We start from the raw sequence: 18,948 nt of genomic DNA, 5'->3' as shown, positions 1-18,948 counted from the left end.
CACTCGAGGGACAATCTCCCGGCCCGAGGAAACCTTTGCACGCCTCCATTACCTTTTGGGAGGCCTACGCCCCATAGAAACAGTCTACCTGAGACCGTCCCTTGGCCCGGCCGGAAGGACTTCTAGTCTATTAGAATCCCCTAGAGTATTAAAATATATCTTTAGTTCATTTCATATATAACTATCACTAGTCAATATCTAATATCACATATACATGTCTTTCTTCCATAACGTAAACCAAACATTCTTAGGATCACAAGTTTCAAAAGTCTATTTTTTTCTTAAACTCTGTACCTAGTCAAATCACCTCACCTAAATTGAAACGGATGAATAATAAATATAAATCCCTTTGATGTTGACGTTTCATTGTTAGAGCACAGAGTATTCTTTGGTTGTAAAGGACTAAATCATTCTGTTTTGCACCTGTGCTGTATTTTGTATCAAAAAAGAGTTGTCTTTAATGTAGTTTATGTTTCCGACTCCATTGCAGTTACCTTGAGGCACTTGATAACAATCCTGACATTGATCGGAACGAAACGTTAGGACATTTTATTCAGTCACATGGCTATTCGGAGTTATTTTAGAAAGCTTATCTGGTGAGACTTTCGTTCTGTCATAGTTCTTGATTTTGCTACATGCATAGGCCATTTTGTTTCATTCAAAAAATTGATCTTTCTATAAGCAATTCACAAATATGTTTTGACAGATTCCATTATGTGTTTCAATTTGGTCCTGCCGCTCGGATGGAGTAATGGACTTTTCTGCTTATTCCATTCTTTCATTCTGTCACAACCACCATCTTTTGCAGGTAGTAATGAGCATATTTTTTGTATAGCTTATAGCCAATTGCTAAATGTAGTCCATAGCAGATACTGAATTTGAATGCTTCTATGTATCATTTTGATGTTTTGAGTGCTTTCATTCTTTCTTTACAGCTCTTTGGTCGCCCTCAATGGCTCACTGTTAGATGGCGATCACGTACATATGTAAACAAGGTGGTATATTATTTTCCATGTACCACAAAGTCCTAGTAATTACCAGTTATTTGCTTTCTTGAGCGATTTGTTAAGCTTCTATCGTCTTTCTGAGTTATATGATGGGTGTTCAAAGCAGGTTAAGGAGGAGCTGGAGAAGAGAGGCTGCCAATTAAAGACTAGTTGTGAAGTAAATTCTTTATCAACGAATGAAGAAGGTGCGCTTTGGTTTTAGCATTTTAAATACCTCTATTTTCTCATGTCTATTTTAAATCCCACAGTTAGGAACTACTGATGATTCTAACTGTAAAAGAAAGAGCGTTTGCAGGTTGTACTGTAGCTTGCACTGATGGTTCCAAAGACGTATGCGATGGATGCATAATGGCTGCACATGCACCAGATACTCTGAGAATGTTAGGCAAAGAGGCAGCATACGATGAAACAAGAATACTTGGTGCTTTCCAATATGTTTATAGGTACTTTCGCCTTCCTTTTCTCATTCTTTTTTACTTTTTTTTTTCCAAACAGCTCATGCTTAGACTGAAGGGGAGCCTTAGCGCAACTGGTAAAGTTGTTGTCATGTGACCAGGAGGTCACGAGTTCAAACCGTGAAAACAACCTCTTGCAGAAATGGATGGGATGGGGAAGTTGGTCTCCTTATATAGCTTGAGCAATCCTTATCAGTTAGGATTTTGGGGTTGAGTTAGACCTAATATCTATTTTTTTAACATGGTATTAGAGTCGGACCGGGTGTGCGAGAGAGGTATTAAGTGCCCCACGTTGGTTGAGGGATGAGTCATTTGTCTCTTTTTGTAATATGGCCAATATTTTGGCTAATGTAGTCCATCTCACATAAGCATATTTGCAAAGTAGACTTTGTTGGCAATATTCTTTGGGACCCAAAAGTATTGCATTGTGTGGTGGATATCATTTGCATAAGTTGTATCTTTTCTTTTACAACTAAGAGGTCAAAGATTGTTTTGCCTATGAAAGAAGAGGCAATTAGTTTATTTTAAACACACCAACAAGACTTGAATCTTCATTTCTTGTTTCTTCCTTTTCTCCTTTATCAAGGGTGTTTTGTATGAGAGTTAAGTGTTGGGAAGCACCTGTGTGGACCCTTTCTTTGGAGTGATCTTGTGAGGTTATTCCCTTAGGGTATTTGGGATTGATTAGAGTATTTACTCTAATTTTGTACTCTCTTTTGTACTCTTAAAGGTATAGTAAAATTACACTTCTCCGCTTGTGTATGTAGGTCATACTCACCGAACCACGTTAAATTGATGTCTTCTTTATATACTTTAATTGCCGTTATTATCAACTTGCATTGTCTTTGTTATTGTCATTATAACGTTGTTGGCTAAATTCCGCACTACCCGTTTTCCCGATCCTAACACTTTTTATGGTCTTGGGCAATCCTCACCTCTTAAGCTAACTTTTGGGGATGAGCTAGGCCTAAGATCCATTTATCAACAAATTCCAAATTGTGTTGAATTTTTGTCTTGATTGTTTCTAAGATTCTTGAGTAAATCATTATCCTAATGTTTCTGCTCTTGGTATGTTGTTTTTGGCATTCAGCTGGAACTGTTCATAGCTAGCGAGTCCATTTGGTTTCAGCACTAATGTATGTTGAATTGGTGTATTTGACAGGTAACTTATCCAAACATGATGGAATTTTTTGAGTCTTGGAGTTGATATGGAGATGTCTGATATGTCATTTTCAGTGAGCTTGGACAACGGGCATGGTTGTGAATGGGGTAGCCGAAATGGACTCTCTGGTTTGTTTGCACAGAAAAAGAATGTCTTGAATCCATACTTTTGGAAAATGATTAGAGAAATCATCAAGTTCAAGCGGGATATAATAAGGTACCATTACATCCTTTAGCTTTACTATCAGTTACTCCCTCTATTTCAATTTAGATGATACAATTTCCTTATTAGTCCGTTCCAAAAAGAATGACACATTTCTAGAATTGGAAATAATTTAACTTTATACTGTTCATTTTACCCATATGAGAAGCTTTAAAATCACACAAATGACATGGCCCCATAAAGCTTTTACCAGGTGCATATCTTGCTCGGATCTTCTTCCATAATTGTACGGAACAATAGCATCGTTGGGGTAGATACACAAATCACCTTAAATGTCTTGCAGTCAAGATCCCTTCTGTCTTTGCACTCGAGGGACAATCTCCCGGCCCGAGGAAACCTTTGCACGCCTCCATTACCTTTTGGGAGGCCTACGCCCCATAGAAACAGTCTACCTGAGACCGTCCCTTGGCCCGGCCGGAAGGACTTCTAGTCTATTAGAATCCCCTAGAGTATTAAAATATATCTTTAGTTCATTTCATATATAACTATCACTAGTCAATATCTAATATCACATATACATGTCTTTCTTCCATAACGTAAACCAAACATTCTTAGGATCACAAGTTTCAAAAGTCTATTTTTTTCTTAAACTCTGTACCTAGTCAAATCACCTCACCTAAATTGAAACGGATGAATAATAAATATAAATCCCTTTGATGTTGACGTTTCATTGTTAGAGCACAGAGTATTCTTTGGTTGTAAAGGACTAAATCATTCTGTTTTGCACCTGTGCTGTATTTTGTATCAAAAAAGAGTTGTCTTTAATGTAGTTTATGTTTCCGACTCCATTGCAGTTACCTTGAGGCACTTGATAACAATCCTGACATTGATCGGAACGAAACGTTAGGACATTTTATTCAGTCACATGGCTATTCGGAGTTATTTTAGAAAGCTTATCTGGTGAGACTTTCGTTCTGTCATAGTTCTTGATTTTGCTACATGCATAGGCCATTTTGTTTCATTCAAAAAATTGATCTTTCTATAAGCAATTCACAAATATGTTTTGACAGATTCCAATATGTGTTTCAATTTGGTCCTGCCGCTCGGATGGAGTAATGGACTTTTCTGCTTATTCCATTCTTTCATTCTGTCACAACCACCATCTTTTGCAGGTAGTAATGAGCATATTTTTTGTATAGCTTATAGCCAATTGCTAAATGTAGTCCATAGCAGATACTGAATTTGAATGCTTCTATGTATCATTTTGATGTTTTGAGTGCTTTCATTCTTTCTTTACAGCTCTTTGGTCGCCCTCAATGGCTCACTGTTAGATGGCGATCACGTACATATGTAAACAAGGTGGTATATTATTTTCCATGTACCACAAAGTCCTAGTAATTACCAGTTATTTGCTTTCTTGAGCGATTTGTTAAGCTTCTATCGTCTTTCTGAGTTATATGATGGGTGTTCAAAGCAGGTTAAGGAGGAGCTGGAGAAGAGAGGCTGCCAATTAAAGACTAGTTGTGAAGTAAATTCTTTATCAACGAATGAAGAAGGTGCGCTTTGGTTTTAGCATTTTAAATACCTCTATTTTCTCATGTCTATTTTAAATCCCACAGTTAGGAACTACTGATGATTCTAACTGTAAAAGAAAGAGCGTTTGCAGGTTGTACTGTAGCTTGCACTGATGGTTCCAAAGACGTATGCGATGGATGCATAATGGCTGCACATGCACCAGATACTCTGAGAATGTTAGGCAAAGAGGCAGCATACGATGAAACAAGAATACTTGGTGCTTTCCAATATGTTTATAGGTACTTTCGCCTTCCTTTTCTCATTCTTTTTTACTTTTTTTTTTCCAAACAGCTCATGCTTAGACTGAAGGGGAGCCTTAGCGCAACTGGTAAAGTTGTTGTCATGTGACCAGGAGGTCACGAGTTCAAACCGTGAAAACAACCTCTTGCAGAAATGCAGGTTAATGCTGCGTACAATATACCCTTGTGATCTCATTCTTTCCCGGACCCTTGTGATCTGATCCTTCCCCGGACTCCGCGCATTGTGGGAGCTTAGTGCATCGGACTGCTCTTTTTTTTTTTTAGTTCATGCTTAGACTGATACAGATGATGTAGTTATCTTCCTCTCAGAAATGGCCATAAATGTATGTCCATGTTAGATAAGTAGTATCTGTTACTCGGGGAAACTATAGTCAACTAACACAACTCAACCTACTAAATTTCTAAGGTTAATCTGAAAGTGTTTTCTGAAGGCAGAAATAAAGCTAGCAATACTGCCTCTGAAATTAGTGAATGAATTCTAATGAATGCCGCGTGAAGGGCAGAATATAATGTTGAAGAGAATGCATAAAAGGGCAGTCCGGTACACTAAGCTCCCGCTATGCTCGGGTCCAGGGAAGGGCCGGACACAAGAGTCAATTGTACACAGCCTTATCCTGCATTTCTGCAAGAGGTTGTTTTCACGGCTCGAACCCGTGACCTCCTGGTCACGTGACAGCAACTCTACCAGTTACAAAGATTTTATGATATCAAAATGCACACTCATTTCTATTCCTCTACGACAGTGATATTTACCTTCATTGTGACAAAAATTTCCTGCCTCGCAACCCAGCAGCATGGAATTTTCTTGGAACCATGAACGATAAAGTATGCGTGACATATTGGCTCAATATACTCCAGGTGTGCGATGCATCAGAACCATTCTAATGTTGTTCAGCGGAAAAGTCTTTCCTCTTGTTAACTGTCCTCTTGTCTTTGAAATGTATAAACCTACAGAATCTTGGTGAGACAGAGCGACCTTACTGTGTAACTCTTAATCCTCCTCACACACCTGAACATATGATGCTTAAGTACCACAGGCCACCCCATACCCTCAGTTGCTGCATCAATAGCTTCATCCGAGCTAGATCAAATCCAAGGAAAGAGAGGAATATGGTTTTGTGGAGCATATCAAGGTATGAATCTTTTTCTATATAGATTACGGAGTTGCTTCAAAGTGGATGTTCCTTGTAACCTCCTACAGTACACAAAGTGTATAGCTGCTTTGGCTTTCACCGGTTATTGAAGTTATATTTTTTGCAATATTTTCAGGCAATGGTTTCCATGAGGATGGACTAAAGGTAGAACTATTCCGCTAAATCTTAACAGATTTTAACTTGAAGCATGAGACATATTCCTAAGAGAACAGAAAATATTAATACACATAAAGTTTTCAGCAAAAGGAGGAAGGAAATCCATGAGCACAACACAATGTGTCAATAATAATCTACTTTTTCTCCTTCTCAGGCAGGCGCGATTGCTGCACAAGGTCTGCTTAAGAGAAACTATAGTGTCCTGAACAATCCAAAACACATGGTACCTACCTGGACAGAAACAGGAGCACGCATCCTCGTTACTAGATTTCTCAAGAGTTTCATTTCAACAGGATGCATAATGTGAGTTATAACAGTTTCACCTTGTATAGTTCTAATCCCAAAATGGTTATATCTAACAACATGGTATTTCTATCAATCCAATTTCTCATCTTACAACTGTGATGACCCAAAAGTTCATCTTATATTTTAGAACTCAAATCTGCGCTCTTAAGCCTTAAAAATCTCATTTTTACCCTCCTCGATTTGCGTGCGCATTCCGGGCAGATTTCCGGAAAGTTTTGATTTTGAAAACTAATGAAAATAAGAATTTTTGCCTTAAAAGTTGATTTTAGTTGATTCGGTCAATATTTTTGGTAAACGGGTTAGGATTTATGGGACCTGGGCGTATGCCCGGAATTGAATTCGGAGGTCCCTAACTTGAGTTATGAATTTTTGATGAAAATTAAAAGTTTGAAAATTATTTATTTTTAAGAATTGATTGATATTTGGCATTGTTAGTATCGGGTCCGTATTTTGGTTTCGGAGCCCGGTACAGGTTCATTATGATATTTAAGACATGTCTGTGAAATTTGGTGAGAAACGGAGTTGGTTTGACGTGATTCGGACGTCCAATTGAGAAGATATGAATTTTAAAGTGTTCTGGAGAATTTTATTTGATTTGGTGCTAAATTCGTAGTTCTAGGTGTTATTTTGGCGATTTAATCATGCGAGCAAGTTCGTATGATGTTTTTAGACTTGTGTGCATATTTGGTTTGGAGACCCGAGGGCTCGGGTGAGTTTCGGATAGGCCACGGGATGTTTTAAACTTAGAAACTTTGCTGGTATAACTAATCTCGCAATTGCGAGATCAGGCATCGCAAATGCGAACATAACAGGGTCCACAATTGCGAGGCTTTCATGGAAATTGCAATCAGAAGCCTGGCCAGCAGTTCTCGCATTTGCGAGGTTACCTTCACAATTGCGAAGGGAGTCTCGGAAGGGCTGGTTCGCAAATGCAAACATTTACTCGCATTTGCGAGGTTCAGTGGTCGCAAATGCGACACTTTTCTCGCATTTGCGAAGGCAGCGAGATTGTGAAGGGCATCGCAATTGCGATTGTTCCTTCGCATTGCGAACTTCGCATTTGTGAAGCTCAGGTCGCAATTGCGACACCTGCAGCTGAGTAAAAGGGGGTTAGACAGGATTTTTCATTCATTCTTCATATTTTCAAAACCCAAAACTTTAAGAGGCGATTTTTCAAAGACCAAATCTTCCCCAAATCATAGGTAAGTGATTCCTAACTCTTTTCTTTCAATCTTTTACATCTTATAACAAGATTTCAAACTAGAATCTAGAATTTTTATGGTGAAATTAGGATTTTTGGATAGAATTAAGTGGCCTTCGGAGCGAGGTAAGTGTTGTATCTAACCCTGACTTGAGGGAATTAGGAACCTTAAATTACTTGCTAAGTGAAATTCGTGTGAGCGGTGTATATGTGAGGTGACAAGTACTTATGCGCCGCCAATTTACCTATTTTTTATGTTTCTCAATTTTTCTTATATTGTCTCATTCCTATGCCTACTTGCGATGTGTTATACTAGTGTTATTCAATTTATCGTTCTTATCATGTTTACAGATTTTCTGGTGATAATTGAGTTTTTATTTCAAAGTTGAGATTGATGTTATGGAACCAAATATTGAAGTAAGGTTTGTACTTGTTATTCTATCTCCATGTTGATATTAATGCATTGTATTTTGGTAAGGGAGAGTGTTAATGCACGAAGGGTGACACAGTGCCATATTATGAGTGATAATGCACGAAGGGTGATGCCGTGCCATAGTGTGAGTGTTAATGCACGAAGGGTGCCGTGCCATATTGTGAGTGTTAATTCACGAATGGTGATGCCGTGCCATGATATGAGAGTTAATGCACGAAGGGTGATATCGTGTCGTTTCTATTTATTTTATGGTGAGATTGAGAGTAAAAGCACGAAGGGTGATGTCGTGCATTTTCCTTACTGTATTCACTATTCCTGTTGATTCATGGCATATTGACTGCTCTGGTGATTATTCTGTTGTAGTTCTTTATCTTGTGTTCCCCTCAGTATGTTCCCCTCCCAACATTTCCTGTTTAGTTCTTCATTTATGTTATTCGCATATACACTGTTAAATTGTACAAGTTGATTTGTAGGTGCCTTGCCTTAGCCTCGTCACTACTTTGTCGAGGTTAGGCTCGACACTTACCAGTACATGTGGTCGGTTGTACTGATACTGCACTCTGCACTTTCTGTGCAGATTTTGATACTGGCTCGGGTTGATCGAGATTTTGCTATTGGTCTGCTCTCCGGAGACTCAAGGTAGATCTGTCGGTGTTCACAGACCTTGAAGTCCCCGTCTATCTTTTCTGTTCTACTGTTTCTTTCATTGAGACAGTCGTATTTCTTTTAGACTATTACTTGTAGTAAATTCTAGAATGCTCGTGAATTGTGACTCCAGATCCGGGTGGCAGTAATTAATACAGTTTTATGATATTCCGCACTTATTATATTTCATCTTAGTTAATTATTGTTATTTACTGAATGAAAATAAGGAATTGGTTTAACGATTTTCTAACATTGGCTTGCCTAGCAAGTGAAATGTTAGGCGCCATCACGATCCCATCAGTGGTAAATTTCGGGTCATGACAATAACACATGTTAAGAAGCCAAAACTATTTTATTGAAGAAGTATTCCTCTTTCAACGAATCCTGTTTGTTTATAATTTCCTGTTACTTTCTGTTCTCTTATGTACTTATAAACACAAACGAATCATTCGTACATTATTTTTAGACTATATGTTTTCTGTGCTCAGCTTGTTAGAAGAAGGGGGCACGATGTTCACCTTCGAAGGATAAAAGCTCTCTTAAAGTTTCTCTTAGAGTTCATAGTCCGCGGTTTTACTGGAAGGTAATTGAAGTTCTTTGTTTTTTTCCTCTCGTACAATTCCTCAAGCCAATAAAAAGAAAATTTCAAAGAATTCTACAATATGGATAAATTTTTTAACATATAATAATCTCTTACAGGTTGCAACTCAAGGTGACTTAGGCCTTGCCGATGCTTTTATTCAAGGGGATTTTTCTTTTGTTGATAAGAATGAAGGTCTTCTTAATCTTTTCATGGTGAGGAAATGACTCTATTTCTTTGTAAATAGCTATTTGTTGGTACTTGGCATCCTGAATTCTTTTACAGATTTTCGTTAACAACAGAGATTTGAAAGCATTAGTGACAAGGTCTAGTAAGAAAAGGTAAGTAGTTTATAGAAACTGAAATCAGGAAATTGCAACTTACGTTCATATGTTAAAGGTTTTTCGTTACCTTTGCTCTCCAGAGGCTGGTGGACACCATTGCTTTTTACAGCTGCAGTATCATCTGCAAAATATTTCGTTCGACATGTTTCAAATCAAAACACCCTGACTCAGGCTCGTCGGAACATCTCTCGTCACTATGACCTGGTAAATAACTTGTTTACTGTATCACCCAAAGCACCTACTGATGTCAAGATCACTAATGAAATTGAAGTTCTCAATGCATATGGATTTTTGCCTGCTGTTTTCGTGTAACTTTCTCATCATAAATAGGTCCATGGCTTCAAGTGTAAATTGATAAGTATATTTGTTGCTTCTTTTCCAGAGTAATGAACTCTTCTCGCTATTTCTAGATGAGACAATGACATATTCATGTGCAATTTTTAAGGTAAGAGCTCGAATTTCAAATATTTGCAACGTCGTCTCCATATCTTAGGCAATCTACATTTCTGTTCTTTAATCTCATTTTTATGTTGATCTATTTTTCCTTTATACTTGTTCTAGAGTGAAGAGGAAGACTTGAAAGTTGCACAGGAGAGGAAAATTTCTCTTCTCATTGAAAAGGTAAGTCATCAACAAAGTAAGTAACCCCTTATTTCGACATAATTTTCAAGCCTAACCTGATTCTGATGCTAATATTTTTAGGCAAAAGTTAGCAAGGAACATCACATTTTAGAGATAGGATGTGGTTGGGGAAGTTTGGCTGTGGAAGCTGTTAAGCGAACAGGATGTAAATATACCGGTATCACTCTCTCTGAACAGCAACTGAAATATGCACAGTTAAGAGTTCAGCAAGCAGGCCTTCAGGTATATAACTTCAAACATCAGTGGAAACTCAAGATGCACAATTCTTTTGTTCTATTCTAAACTACCTAAAGATCGAAAACAAGCAAGGTCTAAAGTCGGGCTAGAGAAGTTATATCATACAAAAACATGCTTTATATCTGTTAAACACTTGAAGCCAATTTTGGAAAATTTTAATAAATACTAAGTTCAACCATTGATGCTTGCATTAGGGTAGGCTGCCTGCATCACAGCCCCTTGGGTTGCGGCCCTTCCCCGGACCCTGCGTGAATTGGATGCTTGGTGCACCGGGCTGCCCTTTTACTACCTAAGTTCAATGAAATATATTCACAGGATCACATAACATTTCTCCTATGTGACTATCGGCAATTGCCAAATATGTCGAGATATGACAGGATTATATCATGGTAAGTTTTGGCCTACTAAAATTAGGTCATTTCCTATTACTCATTACTATGCAGAGTGATAACTGTACTAATAATCGTTTTCAGTGAGATGTTAGAAGCTGTTGGTCATGAGTTTATGGAGGAGTTCTTTACTTGCTGTGATTCCGCACTTGCAGGAGATGGCCTTCTTGTTCTGCAGGTAATGATCCTCAACACATTCCACTTTTTTCACTTTTTCCCTTCAATTTTTTTGCTGATTTTTCACAAGTGTTTGCTTTCCTTAGTTCATTTCAATACCAGACGAGAGGTATGACGAATACAGGCAGAGCTCTGACTTCATAAAAGAGTATATATTCCCAGGTGCATGCTTGCCTGCACTTAGTCGAGTAACATCAGCCATGGCTGCAGCGTCCAGACTAAGGTAAGAACGAGTTGATTTTTGATTTTGCACATAACATGTTATCTCTTATTAAAAATCATGTTTTAAATCATATGAAAATGTTGTAAATACAGTGTAGAGCACCTAGAAGATATAGGAATTCATTACTATCAAACACTGAGATGCTGGCGGAAAAACTTCCTGCAAAAACAAAGGTAAGTAAACCAACATCAGTTCTATTGTGTTCAACCTATTTCTCGACTCTGACACTTGAGCATTAATAACTGTGTAACTAGCCAAATTCATGCTTTGGGATTCGACGACAAGTTCATCAGGACATGGGAGTACTACTTTGATTACTGTGCTGCTGGATTCAAAACGTGCACACTAGGAGATTATCAGGTATGTTGAGAATTCTTTGAATATAAGGGCAAAGTGGTCTAAAACTTATTAGTTCTAATCAAATGGACCTTGATCTTCACTTTAGGATCTAAGATCAAGTGACTATGAAATAATAATTAGGATATTGACTCTAACTACACATCCCAAACTTATTATGATACCATGTTGAATTATGTGAACTACTTATTATGCAATTGGAAAGCACGATTTTATTTACCAAATTATGCAAATACATGCATTTATTCAAATTTTTACAAGAAATCTTGAAATTGTCTTACCGAATTTGAGAAGTAAACAACTCAAAGGGGTACTTCAATTCTTGTAGATTGTATTTTCAAGGCCAGGGAATATTGCAGCATTTGGTGATCCTTTCAGTGCAGTGCCTTCAGCTTGTTAGAGTTTCCTTCATTGGCTCATACCACTTCTCTCTTTTGTAATCTTTGGACTTTTTTCAGTTACCAATTAAAAGTTATTGAGGAATTTTCATAAAGTATTACAGTTTAGAGTTTAATTACCATAAGTAATTATAGTTTACCTAATTATCATTTATAGCTATTGTTCAATGTTAACAACTTGCATCACTTGTATTCATTCGCTTTAAATGGTTGTATCAATCAACACATACAATACACTAAAATACAGTACTACATACAGTTATTGTATCACCATATGTGACTCCATACACAATATACATTGTATTTACTGTTAGGATTTTGCTACCAAATACAATGAGTAGGTACGAGTTGTGACTATTTCAAAGTGTATTTATGTATGGTAAATATAGTGCATAAGTTAGTTAAATAGGAAAGGAGAGCTCAGCAATTGACCGAGTATTCCATTTTTGTGAAGCTTAAGGAAATAAACCAAGATATATACTATTTGATTGGAAAGATTGAAGAAAAAAATGTGCTAGAAAATTAGGCTACATCAATAAAATAGTCGTGGTGTGTACAAGCTAGTTGGATATCACCGTCGAAAAAAGAAAGATTAAAACAATAACTTTAAAACAGGAGGGGAAATAAAATTACAGAACGGTAAAAAACATGTTGCATGCAATACAGTTTTGAAATTACGGTACTTAAATTCAACTCTCTGACTGTTACATAAAAATATATTATTGAGATGAATAGGAATTACTCTGGTAAATTGATCACTTGATACGAATTAAATCTACGTACCAATTTTTCGTTAAGCCACAATCCCAGCACACGCACGTGATTTTTGAAGAAAATGTGTGGCTTGACAAAACCAGGGATTTTGGCTTGTGTTTTTCGAGTTTTAATTTAATTGACTTTGTGTACTAATATTATATATTTGTTTTTTTACATTGTTAGATTGAGTCGGCCTACGACAATGTATAATAATTCATAACAAATCCACTATGCTAATTTAGCCTAAAAAATATGAATGATATAACTGATTAAATTGCATTAAACATATATAATAGTTTTTTTATAAGTACTATCAGTATATATAAATTAAATTAGTTTTTTTTTACCATTGTAAATATTCAATATTTTTCTTTTATGTGGGGAAGTGGGGCCTACTGTTTGGGAGGAACTAATTCTCAACAAAACAACCATAACCTTATCTGAATATCACAAGGTAAACTTGTCACGACCCAAAATTCATTAAAGGTCGTGATGGCGCCGGACATAGCTGTCAGGCAAGCCAACAATAAATACTTAATTTGGTTCTCGTTTTAATATTTTGAAATCATATTTTCTTTCCATTAAATAGTAAAAGATGGAAATTACAGAGTAAATGATAATATTTTCAACAATTTCAATACAGAACAACTCGTAATCACTCCAAAACCCGGTGTCACAAGTGCATGAGCATCAACTAAGAAGTAAAAATAAAGTACAATATCTGTCCGGAGTACAACTTAGACATGAAAAATACAAATAACTCTGAAAGAGACTCTGCTGGCTGCGGATCATAACCTGAAATGCAGCTCGCGGCAAGTCCCCACATCATCTGTGCCTCCGTGCTCAAAGGACCACCGGACATAAAAGTACCTGAACACAAATGTGCAGCAAGTGTAGCATGAGTACGTAAATCCACGTGTACCCAGTAAGTATCTAGCCTAACTCCGGAGAAGTAGTGACGAGGGGTCGACATCGACACTCACTAGTGGTCCAATAATACCAGTATAATACGGAGGTGAACAAATATGAGGCAAAGTAAATAAATAAAATATCTGTAAATATTTTCCTGATTCGAATTATAACAACCTATTTGGTGAGGTCCATTATACACATATATATGCTCCGGTTGATGAGGAATTTGCTAATTAAAAGCTTGAGTTTATTGTAAGGAGGATAATTGTACCACATATTTAACCCTGGCTTCTTTCCAAATATTTCACACGATTCCATGAGGATATTTTATTGAAATGTGGAGTCGTACGACCCGATCCAACATAATTATTAAACTGTGCACTGCCGAGGGTCGAACGACACGAACCATAGATGCATCTATTAAACTACCGAGGCGAACGATCCGCTCCCATGAGAGTGTGGTACATAAATCCTGCCGAGGCAACCGACCCGATCCCATTAGAGTGTGGTTCATAAATTCTGTCGAGCCGAACGGCCTGATCCCATTAGAGTGTGGTTCATAAATTCTGCCGAGGCGAACGACCCGATCCCATTAGAGTGTGGTTCATAAATTCTACCGAGGCGAACGACTCGTCCCATTAGAATAAGAAGCCGAAATAGGTCCTTGACCCCCACTAATGAATAAACATGTGAGTTATAATTTTTAAGGAAAATTGTTCGATGAAAATGCACAATGCGTGAGAAATCCGTAAGAGGAACACCACTATTTCGTGGAAAATCATGAAACCCTCAAAAACTCTACAATAACAAGTCTATCACTCTACACATGTCTTGTCTCAAGTCATAATGTGAAATAAAGAATTAACGAGCAAGGATAATCCCTATAGTACAAGTACAACATGATGTAAATCTAAGTCTACCCAGACAATAACATGAGTAACAACGTACGGACTCTCGTCACCTCGCGCGTACGTAGTCCGCGCAACAAGTTACACACATCAAATACATCACCTCCCCCTCATAGAGTTAGACAGGAGACTTACCTCGCTTCGAAGTTCCATAACCGGCTCCAAAGCCTCTCTAACACCTCAAACCAATGCCTGTCGCTCCAAAACTAGTCAAACAATGTGCAAACCCATAAAAATATACTCTAATACTCATAACAAATCAATTTAAACAAATTCCCACTCCACTCGAAAAATCGATAAAGCAACCCTCGGGCCCACATGCCCAGATTCCGAATATGTTCGAAGATAAGCATTACCCATAACATTACGAACTCAAATATATAATTTATTCTCAATTCCATATCCAATTTTGTGGTCAAAATCCAAAAATACCGATTTCTAGATTTCTTTCAAAATCTCACAATTTCTATATATTTTCATGCTTGAATCCATATAAAATCCATGTATTTAACTCACAATATGTGGGAATTACTTACCTCATGAAGGATGATAAAATGGCACTCCAAAATTGCCCCCAAGGCCTGCTCCAACGAGAGAAAAGAGGTGAAATGAGCCAAAACCCGATTTGGCTAACTTATGCATTCTGCCCAGGCGACTTTCGCACCTGAGAAGCCAAAGGCCGCTTCTGCGGCACCAAGACTGCTTCTGTGGGAAAACACTGGAGGCCGCCCCTTCGTACCTGCGGACAACGTCCAGCTCATGCGACATCGCAGGTGGGCAAATACACCTCGCTCCTGCGCTCCACTCCGCTTCTGCGCTCCAAGAGGCCACATCTGCGCCATCGCAGATGCGGAAAAAGTCTCGCACTTGCGGGCACTGCCCAGCTCGCCCAGGACCACTTCTGCGACCCTACTGGCCGTTTCTGATGCTCCGCACCTATGGCCAAAACCTCATAGGTGCGGTTACACCAGATGACAGCAGCTCCAACATTCCTCCAAGCCCAAACTCGATCTGTTTACCATCCGAAATCCTTCCGAGGCCCTCGGGACCTCAACCAATTATACCAACACATTCCAAAATAAAATATGAACCTAGTAGAAGCCTCGAACCACGTCAAACAATATCGAAATCACGAATCATGCCTCGAATCAAACTTACAAATTTCCAAAATTTAAAATTCTATAACTTGTACCGGAACCTATCAAATCAAGTCCAACTGACCTCAAATTTTGCACACAAGACATAATTGACATTACAGTCCTACTCCAACTTCTAGAATCAGAATTTGACCCCAATAACAAAAAGTTCACTCCCGGTCAAACTTCCAAAAACCTCCAACTTTCAACTTTCGCCAAATGACTCCGAAATGACCTACAGACCACCAAATCCACATCCGGCCGCGATCCTAAGACCAGAATCACCATACAGAGCTATTTCCAGGCTCAGAATTCCAAATGGACACCGATAGCATTAAATTACGCTTCAACCCAAATTTATGAAATTTTCCCAAAATGCTAACTTCCCACAATAGGCGCTGAAACACTCCCGAGTCATCCAAAACCCAATCCGGACATACACCCAAGTCCAAAATCATCATACAAACCTGTTGGAACTTTTAAATCCCGATTCCAAGGTTGTTTACTCAAAAGTCAAACCTTAGTCAATTCTTCCAACTTAAAGCTTTCGAAATGAGAATTTTCCATCCGAATCGACTCCGAACTTCTCGAAATTAAATTCCGATCAGACGTGCAAGTCACAATACCTAAAGTGAAGCTTCTCAAGGCCTCAAACCACTGAATGACTCACTATAGCTCAAAATGACCGATTATGTCATTACAGAACTGGCACAGACACACTCACCACTAGAGGCTGTCAATTGTCACAGTGTGGTAAGTATCATTACATGAACAAGATTCATGCTCCCCCGGGGTATCTTTACATTTCTCATTCAACTTTTCTTGTGTCATGCTCTCATAACATTGCAACATATTATTCTTATGAGAAGAAGAATCAACAAGTTTAAACTCACTCATTAAGGAAGTTCTTTCAACAACACAATCATTACTATGAAGTTGAAACAAATAATCAACAAAGTCATGGCCATTAGTACTTTGAGTTATGTCTCCACTTAAAGCATCAATCCCCTCAAAATAAGGTGAACATTCAACTTTCCCTCCTCTTTCAAATAGATTATTTACAAAGTCACCTCACATAAGACCATCGAGTTCAAACTCATATGAGTGATTATTATCTGACTATTGAGATCAACTAGTGAATCATCACAACAAACTTCATGATTTGTAACAAAAAGTAAAGATTCACTAGGCTCACAAGAATCACAACTAACATAAGCACTTAAATGAGAAAAATATTCTCTCCAAGAAAAGGAGTTATGATCGGTGATTATACTTTGAGTTACTCCTAGAAGTTTTTCTTTACCTTTGTTTATTATGCTTAAGAATGAATCATTATTCTTTAATGTTGTATCCTCTGGATTTCCCTGGCCACGTGAAATAGTGGCATCTTGTATGGTTTACTCCAATTTGCCAAAGGTATCCTTTAAGGCCTGCACATTAGAGAAATGCACACTAGACAAAGAAGGCGCTAACAAGTCAGAATGAAGACAAGAAGGATTTTCACTCAAACTTTCTTTTGCAACACTCTCTTCTTCACTTTCGCTCGAATTTTTCTCTTTTGACATCTCTCTCACATTACTCCTCTCAACCTCTCTATTCGCCTCTATTAAATTGTGAATTGTCACTCCCTTACTCCTCTCTTTATTTTGTCTCGCTTGCTCACTGTTGTTTATTGTAGATGGAGTTAAACATGAAGAAGAATTTTCATTAGAAGATCTCCTTTTGGAAGGCTTCCATGCTTTGATGTTCTTGGGTAATCAAAAGAAATAGATTTTCCCCTCATGGAAGTCTCATTCTTCTTGTGCCCCATATCTTTTAAACTCAAAGGTGCAAACTTGCTTCTCAAAAGAAACTTCATTGTATCCCAAGTCTCAATGGATGGACATGAAGTGTTTTAGAGGTAGTTTCATGGTTGTACCACCACAAAGAAGCATTGCAATGAAGTGCTTTAGTAACCAACTCTAATCTTTTAGTTTCCTAACATGGATATGATGCAAAGACATCGTCCACCTTGCTCTCCAAATTAAGGTAGGCATTCAGACCATGAATTCCTTCAAAGAATGGTATCGATATCTTATAGTTTTCAAGGATCAAACTTACCTCACTACCCTTGTAAAATATTTTTTCATGTTTTTCTTTCATGTTCCTTGATTCAACTCCATATCTTCCATGACTAGAATGATGGTTATCATACTTGTTAGTAATTATCACGACCCAAAATCTCACCTGTCGTGATGGCGCCTATCTCACTACTAGGCAAGCCAACGATCTCAATAAACCACCATATCTTTTAAATGCGAAAAACATAATAATTAAATTCAGCGAAAGAAACTCACAATTTCAAATACAATACTCCAAAAACCCGGTGTCACTGAGTACATGAGCATCTAATATGAATACAAAGTCTGACTGATAAAATCACTGTCTGAAAATATAGAACAATACAATAATTTAACATGAAGGGAATCAAGTCTGCGGACGTCAAGCAGCTACATTGATAGTCCCCAACAGAATGAACTTCGAAATCTAGCAGTCACCGTATCCGGGAGCACCTGGATCTGCACACGAGGTGCAGAGTGTAGTATGAGTACAATTAACTCAATAAATAACAAGACTAACCTCTGGGCTGAAAGTAATGACGAGCTCCGTAGGTATAGTCCAGTATAAATAATGATACAAAAATGTAGACATGCTTTCAAATTTAACAGTTAAACTCAGTACAAGTGAAATAAATCAATACTGCATGATATGAGGAATACACATTCTCAGTAGAAAGACCTCATGTAAATACTGGTCACAAATTATCTGGTCACTCAGTAGTGTTTATGGTCAATCTAGCCCAGGGGTGTTCCAACCCGTATATAAATATACATCGACTGAGAGTCAGTCACTCAGTACCGTATAAGGCCAATCCAACCCTGGGTTAATTTATCCCCAAATGTAAATGATACGGACAATATCCATGTCCAGGTAAATTCATTACAATATAAATAAGTAAGGCAAGTCCATGCCTTGGGAAATCCATCCCGAATATACATAATCATCTACGCTGACTAGCGGTGTGTATAGACTCCGGTGGGGCTCCTTCAGCCCAAGCGTGACATAAAGAATATATGGCCTACTGCAGGCTGGAAGTGCCAATCCGTATAATAACAAAGCCTATAAGGCCTGCTGCAGGCGAGTAACCCCGATCCGTATAAAATAGTAAAACATATAAGACCTGTTGCAGGTAGACAACCCCTATCCATATAATAATAATATATAAAGCCATTCTGGCCTGCTGCAGGCGGGCATCCCCGATCCATTTAATGATAACATATATAAAGCCAATATGGCCTTCTACGGCGCGCAGCTCAATCCCATAAATATCCTC

At 38.0% G+C, this 18,948-nt stretch overlaps 1 pseudogene; it reads left to right on the top strand.

Annotated features, from left to right (window-relative positions):
- Positions 1 to 714: 714 nt before the first annotated feature.
- LOC107807085 (uncharacterized) lies at positions 715 to 12,017 on the top strand (annotated as a pseudogene).
- Positions 12,018 to 18,948: the final 6,931 nt, after the last annotated feature.

This window comes from Nicotiana tabacum, chromosome 14 (assembly GCF_000715075.1).
Source record: "Nicotiana tabacum cultivar K326 chromosome 14, ASM71507v2, whole genome shotgun sequence".
NCBI lineage: Eukaryota > Viridiplantae > Streptophyta > Magnoliopsida > Solanales > Solanaceae > Nicotiana > Nicotiana tabacum.
The sequence above is the reverse complement of the archived record's forward strand: the minus strand, read 5'-3'. Positions and strand labels throughout refer to the sequence as shown.